We start from the raw sequence: 6,000 nt of genomic DNA, 5'->3' as shown, positions 1-6,000 counted from the left end.
TCAGCTACATACTTCTTGATTGTGCGATGATCATGATGAAGTGTCTTGGCAATATTGATTGTAGTCATGCCTTGACCTAAATACTCCACAATTTGTTGCTTCTCAGCAGCAGACACATCCTTTTTCTTTCCCATTTTGGCAAAAAATGTAGGCTGCTTAATAATGTGGAACAGCCTTCTTAAGTAGTCTTGCCTTTATTTGGACACACCTGCCAAACTAATTTGCACAGGTATCTGCAATTGCTTTTAGTGATATAAAGAGCCCTGACACACATCACCATCAATGAGTTTAAATGACAAACAAAAAAATTCTAACCTTATCACTTCTAAACTCTTTTTGCATAATAATTTGGAACACATTTTAAATGAGGAATTGTTCTTCCGTCCTTTTGTCCGGGTCCAATCCACCCTCTTGAGCTAACCTTGAACAAGCTAGACCTGATCAGGGCAATGGTCTACCTGGCTAGGACAGCTCCCTTGCGGAAGACAGACTCACTTTTCATCATTCCAGATGGTGCGCGGAAAGGGCAGCCGGCCTCCAAGGCTACTATTGTTCACTGGATCAGATCGGCAATTTTGGAAGCCTACCGGGTCAAGCATCGCATGCCCCCTCCTGGAATTAGAGCTCACTCTACCCGGGCAGTGGGTGCCTCCTGGGCGGTGCGCCACAGAGCTTCTGCGCTGCAGCTTTGCAAAGCTGCAACCTGGTCTTCGATCCACACGTTTGCCAAATTTTACAAGGTCCACACCTACGCTTCGGCGGACGGCAGCCTAGACAGAAGGATCTTGCAGGCGGCGGTGGTGAGTTCTCAGACCTAATGGTAGTTTGCTTCTCCCTCCCCAGGGACTGCTTTGGGACGAGTTTCTCGCAAGTCTGACCTCAGCCTTAGTTTGATACTTAGCTGAGCTGTGTTTCCATTAGCCACTCCCATTACAAAGAGGGAGGACCAGAAGATTGATGTCCATCGTGCAAGTTAGTTTAATTTCTCTATCGCTTCATTGGGGGACACAGGAACCATGGGTGTATGCTGCTGCCACTAGGAGGCTGACACTGTACAGAAAAAGGTTAGAGCCTCCGCAGTATACACCCCAACGACCGGCACTAATTTCGTCGGTTTAGCTTAGTGTCAGTAGGAGGTGGACACGGGTCTTTCATTAGACCCATATCTACCTCAGTGCGTCGTTTCTTTTCAGGTTTCCGGAGGGATACAGAGTGAATGGTCACATCTGTAGACCCACAAAGAGACTATGAGTACGGCGTGTACTGCCACCCCGTATCCTCCTAGCTCTCCACAGCAGGACCAAGAGTCCCTAACACGGATGCATGTCAGGCGATCTAGACTGGTCCTCGTCCCCCATCTTCCACCCACTCGCCCACCAGAGCCTGTCGGTTTGGAAGAGACGCGGACATTCTTCCACAGGATTCATGAACACGGGATAATGAAGGTACCATCTTCCTCGCCCAGGTTTTTGCTCCTCAAAAGACAGGAACAGGTAGAGGGTAAGTATGGGACCCCTGAGTCGCATATCTCCCGAGGAATCACGGCTCCTCTCAGCACCCGGTGACAGCCTCTTTCTTCTCAGCACCCGGTGACAGCCTCTTTCCTCTCCCTGCCTGCCCCCCTGGCTGCACTTATCTTATTTCATCTCTGCAGCCGGGCTTCAGGGAGGGATCCATTCGAGAGCGGTTGCCGCAGCAGTGCAGCGATGTCTCCGCGCTTCCCGGCGGCCGCCGCATTTACTCCAGGCCCCGGCTTCAATTTGGACCTTGCTCTGCATCGCGGCCATGCCCCCCGCCTTCTTCCTTAGGCGGGCTTCTCTCCCACCCGTTTTAGGCCCACCCACCGCTCTCTCCCCCGGTGTCTTGCGCTCCTGAGCCGGCGCTCGGCCCACCCACTCCTAGCCTGCCTATTGTCAGCGGGCGGCGCCATCTTCAGCCGCCTATCTGCGGTTAGCTCCGCCCTTTCCTCTTCCTCGGTCTCATCATGGAAGCGCGCGCTTTTCTACCCTGCCCTTCAGGCTGCCTCCATTTTCTCAGCCTGTCAGCCAGACTCCGTCTCCTCTATCTGTGGCACTGCAAGTCAAGACGAGCTGTGCAGCATCGCTTGCTGGAAGTATCTACAGGACACCGGACCGTGAGTAGCTCTGCACTGCAGACTGACACACCCTCCTCTGCCTCCTGTCCCCAACCTTCCGGCACTGCTTCAGTGACTTTCCTTCATTATGTCTAACTCTAAGCGTGATCGTGCTCGTCCTTCTGCTTCCTCCACTTTAGTCAAGTACTTTACATGTTCTTGCAAACGCAAACTTCCCTCAGGTAAGTCCACTCCCCTCTGCCTCGACTGCAGCAATCCCGCCGCCCAGGAGCCCCCTATTGCTCCACGTGAGAGTGAATCCCCCATTCCTGGGTGGGCTTCTTTATCACAATCAGTGGTGGATCTCACCAGGGTATCTCAGTCCCTAGTGGCCGATCTTGATAAGTTGCCCCTGGACACTTCTGCAGGACCCAGCAGGTCACAAGAGGCTCTATCTGAGCCAGTCAGCATGAGCCACAAAAGGCCCAGACAGGATCTCCGGCCGGAATCCTCCCCTCGCCCCATCTCACCACATAGTCCTTCCGAACAGTCTCCTTCCCGTGCCTCCTCCCCCGAGTCAGGCGAAGCGCTCTCGGATGCGCCATCCGAAGGGATTTTAGAGCTGGATTCGGACCATGTCGTGGACATGAAGGTTACGGTACAGAACCTCATTGCTGCGATCAACCACACTTTCGAGATCACAGACTCCCCTGCGAAACCCTCAGATCAGGAGGTTTCATTCAGACGGGCAGAAGCACCTTCCAGAGTCTTCGCTTCTCACTCTGAGTTTGAGAAGCTCCTTACCAGGGAAAGAGAAAATCCGACCTGGCGCTTTCAAAGAGGGAAACGTCTCGGCATGCTGTATCCATTTTCTCAAGAGTTCACCGACAACTGGTCGGCTTCCCCCTCTGTAGACGCTCCTGTGTCCAGACTATCTAACAACACGGTCCTTCTGATCTCAGGTGTGGTGTCTCTGAAGGATTCTAACGACAGGATCATAGAATCCTTAGCAAAATCAGCATTCGAAGCAGCTGCGACGGCGCTAAGCCCGGTCTTTGCTTCCACTTGGGTAGCAAAGGCCATAGCTACTTGGGCGGAGGATCTCCGCCAAGGCATTCTTGATGGAGCCCAACAGGAGTGACTGGCCGAGCTAGCCAACCAGATCTCCCATGCAGGGGAATATTTGGTCTCTGTCTCCTTAGATGCCGCATCTTGCGCAGCTCAAGCATCCAGCAACGTAGTTGCAATCCGGCGTACAATTTGGCTTAAGGCTTGGCAGGCGGATTTGTCATCGAAGAAGTCCTTTACCAATCTGCCTTTTCAGGGAGCTCGTCTCTTTGGATCCCAGCTGGACCAGATTATTAAAGATGCCACTGGGGGCACAAGCTCTCTTCTCCCTCAGTCCAAGCCTCGTAGACCCCCTCCAAGGCCTCAGTTTTCAGCCCTTTCGGTCTTTCCGCCGCGTCGCGACGACAGAACCTTTTTCCAACCAACAAAGGCCGCAAGCCCGCCAGGATAGGATGAAGGTCTCCTTTAGGCCCACTCCCTCCTGACGATCTCACTCCTCCCAAGGCAGATCCCCCAGGTCCAGAACTGGACGGTCCACATCGGCATGACTATCAGCAAAGTTCCGAGGCGCCTTCCCAACTGGGCGGCCGACTCCTCTTCTTCAGAGACATCTGGCTTGCCTCGGTGGAAGACGCTTGGGTCAGGGAAGTTGTATCCTCAGGATGCGAGATAGAGTTCATTTCTTGGCCCTGGGATTGCTTCTTTGAGTCCCGACCTCCAAAAGACCCCGCCTTAGTTCTGGGGTTCTTTGCATCCATCGCCTCTCTTCTCAGTTCCGGGTGATTGTGCCCGTTCCCATAACAGAACGATTCACAGGGTTTTACTCAAACCTGTTTGTAGTGCCAAAAAAAGGTGGCGCGGTTCGGCCCATTCTGGATCTCAAACTACTGAACAAAAGGGTCCGCCTACGACATTTCAGGATGGAGTCCCTTCATTCAGTAATCGCTTCCATGGAGGCGCAGGAATTCATGTGCTCAATAGACATTCAAGATGCCTATCTGCATGTCCCCATCTTTCCCGGGCATCAGAAATTCCTGCGTTTCGCTATTCATCAGGACCACTACAATTTTGTCGCCCTACCGTTCGGTCTCGCCACCGTGCCCAGAGTGTTTACAAAAATCATGGTGGCGTTGATGGCCCTGTTGAGGATCAGAGGTCTCGTCCTCTTTCCGTACCTCGACGACATTCTAATCAAAGCCCCGTCTTTTCCCCAGGCTCTCCAAAGTCTTTCCATCGTTCTCGACACCCTGTCCAGATTCGGGTGGCTCGTCAACAAAAGGAAGTCTTGCCTTGTTCTGACACAACGTCTTGTGTTTCTAGGCTTATTGTTCAACACCCGTCGATCGAGGGTCGTTCTTCCCAAAGAGAAGATGATCTCTCTTCGACGAGATGTACGGTCGCTGCAGAGCCCCCAGCTTCCATCTTTCCGGTCTGGATCGTCCATTTCGCCTCTCGTCCCGGGTCAAACAGTCCCTCGAGTGGTGGCTGACGCACCTCTCATTTCCCTAGGCCGGTCATTCCTTCCGATTCACTGGCAGATTGTGACAACGGACGCCAGCCTTCTCTGCTGGGGTGCAGTGTTTCGCAATCAGACTGTTCAGGGTCGGTGGTCGACTCAAGAGACAACTCTGCCGATCAACGTCCTCGAGATATGGGCGATTTATCTGTCTCATTCACTGGGAAAGGTTTCTCAGGGGTCTGCCGATCCGGATTCAGACAGACAATGCCACAGCGGTGGCATATGTCAACCACCAAGGGGGGACACGGAGTCCCTCGGCACTAGCAGAAATGTCCAAGATTCTCCTCTGGGCAGAGGTATCAATCCCAGCGATATCCGCGGTGCACATTCCCGGCGTGGACAACTGGGCTGCCAATTTTCTCAGCTGCAAAAGCCTTGCGGCAGGAGAGTGGTCCTTACATCCAGACGTCTTCCATCAGCTTTGCCATCGTTGGGGGACTTCGGAAGTAGATCTGCTGGCATCTCGCCTGAACAGGAAGGTCCCACAATTCGTATCCAGGGCCCGAGATCCTCTCGCAGTGGGCGCTGATGCTGTGACCATTCCCTGGTCTCAGTTCAAGCTCCCCTATCTGTTTCCTCCCCTTCCTCTTCTTCCCAAGCTGTTGAAGAAAATCAAGGCAGAAGGAGTACCAGTCATTCTCATCGCCCCGGATTGGCCCAGAAGGTCTTGGTTCGCGGACATCGTCAACCTTCTCACGGACGCCCCCTGGAAGCTTCCAGACAGAGCAGATCTGCTGTCTTGGTCCAATCTGCCACCCCAATTCTCGGCCGTTCAATTTAACGGCGTGGCTGTTGAGACCGTGGTTCTGAAATGGTCAGGTTTTTCGGATCGGGTTATTCACACCATGATCCGGGCTAGAAAGCCATCGTCTGCCATAATTTATTATCGTACGTGGAAGGCCTATTTCACTTGGTGCGAGGCTAATGACATTGCTCCCATGTCCTTTTCTCTCCCTTCTATCCTGGCGTTCCTCCAGGCAGGCCTAGATGCGGGCCTTAAAGGGTCAAGTCTCGGCGCTTTCCATTCTTTTCCAGAAGATGTTGTCCTCCCGACCGCAGGTCAAGACTTTTCTTCAGGGAGTGGCTCATGCGGCACCTCCGTACCGCGCCCCCCCGTGGATCCATGGGATCTCAATCTGGTCCTGGAGGCTCTACAAGGTTCACCCTTTGAACCTCTCATGGAAGTTTCCCTATCCCTTCTCTCCTGGAAAGTAGCCTTTCTAGTGGCCATCACCTCCATCCGGCGCATGTCAGAATTGGTGGCCCTTTCTTTTCGCCCCCCGTTCTTGGTGCTCCACCAGGATAAGGTGGTCCTGTTGCCCCGCCTTCCTTCCTAAGG

The sequence above is a fragment of the Dendrobates tinctorius genome, unplaced genomic scaffold (assembly GCF_039654945.1).
Source record: "Dendrobates tinctorius isolate UK_male_01 unplaced genomic scaffold, ASM3965494v1 ptg000057l, whole genome shotgun sequence".
In the NCBI taxonomy this organism is placed as follows: Eukaryota; Metazoa; Chordata; class Amphibia; order Anura; family Dendrobatidae; genus Dendrobates; species Dendrobates tinctorius.
The sequence above is the reverse complement of the archived record's forward strand: the minus strand, read 5'-3'. Positions refer to the sequence as shown.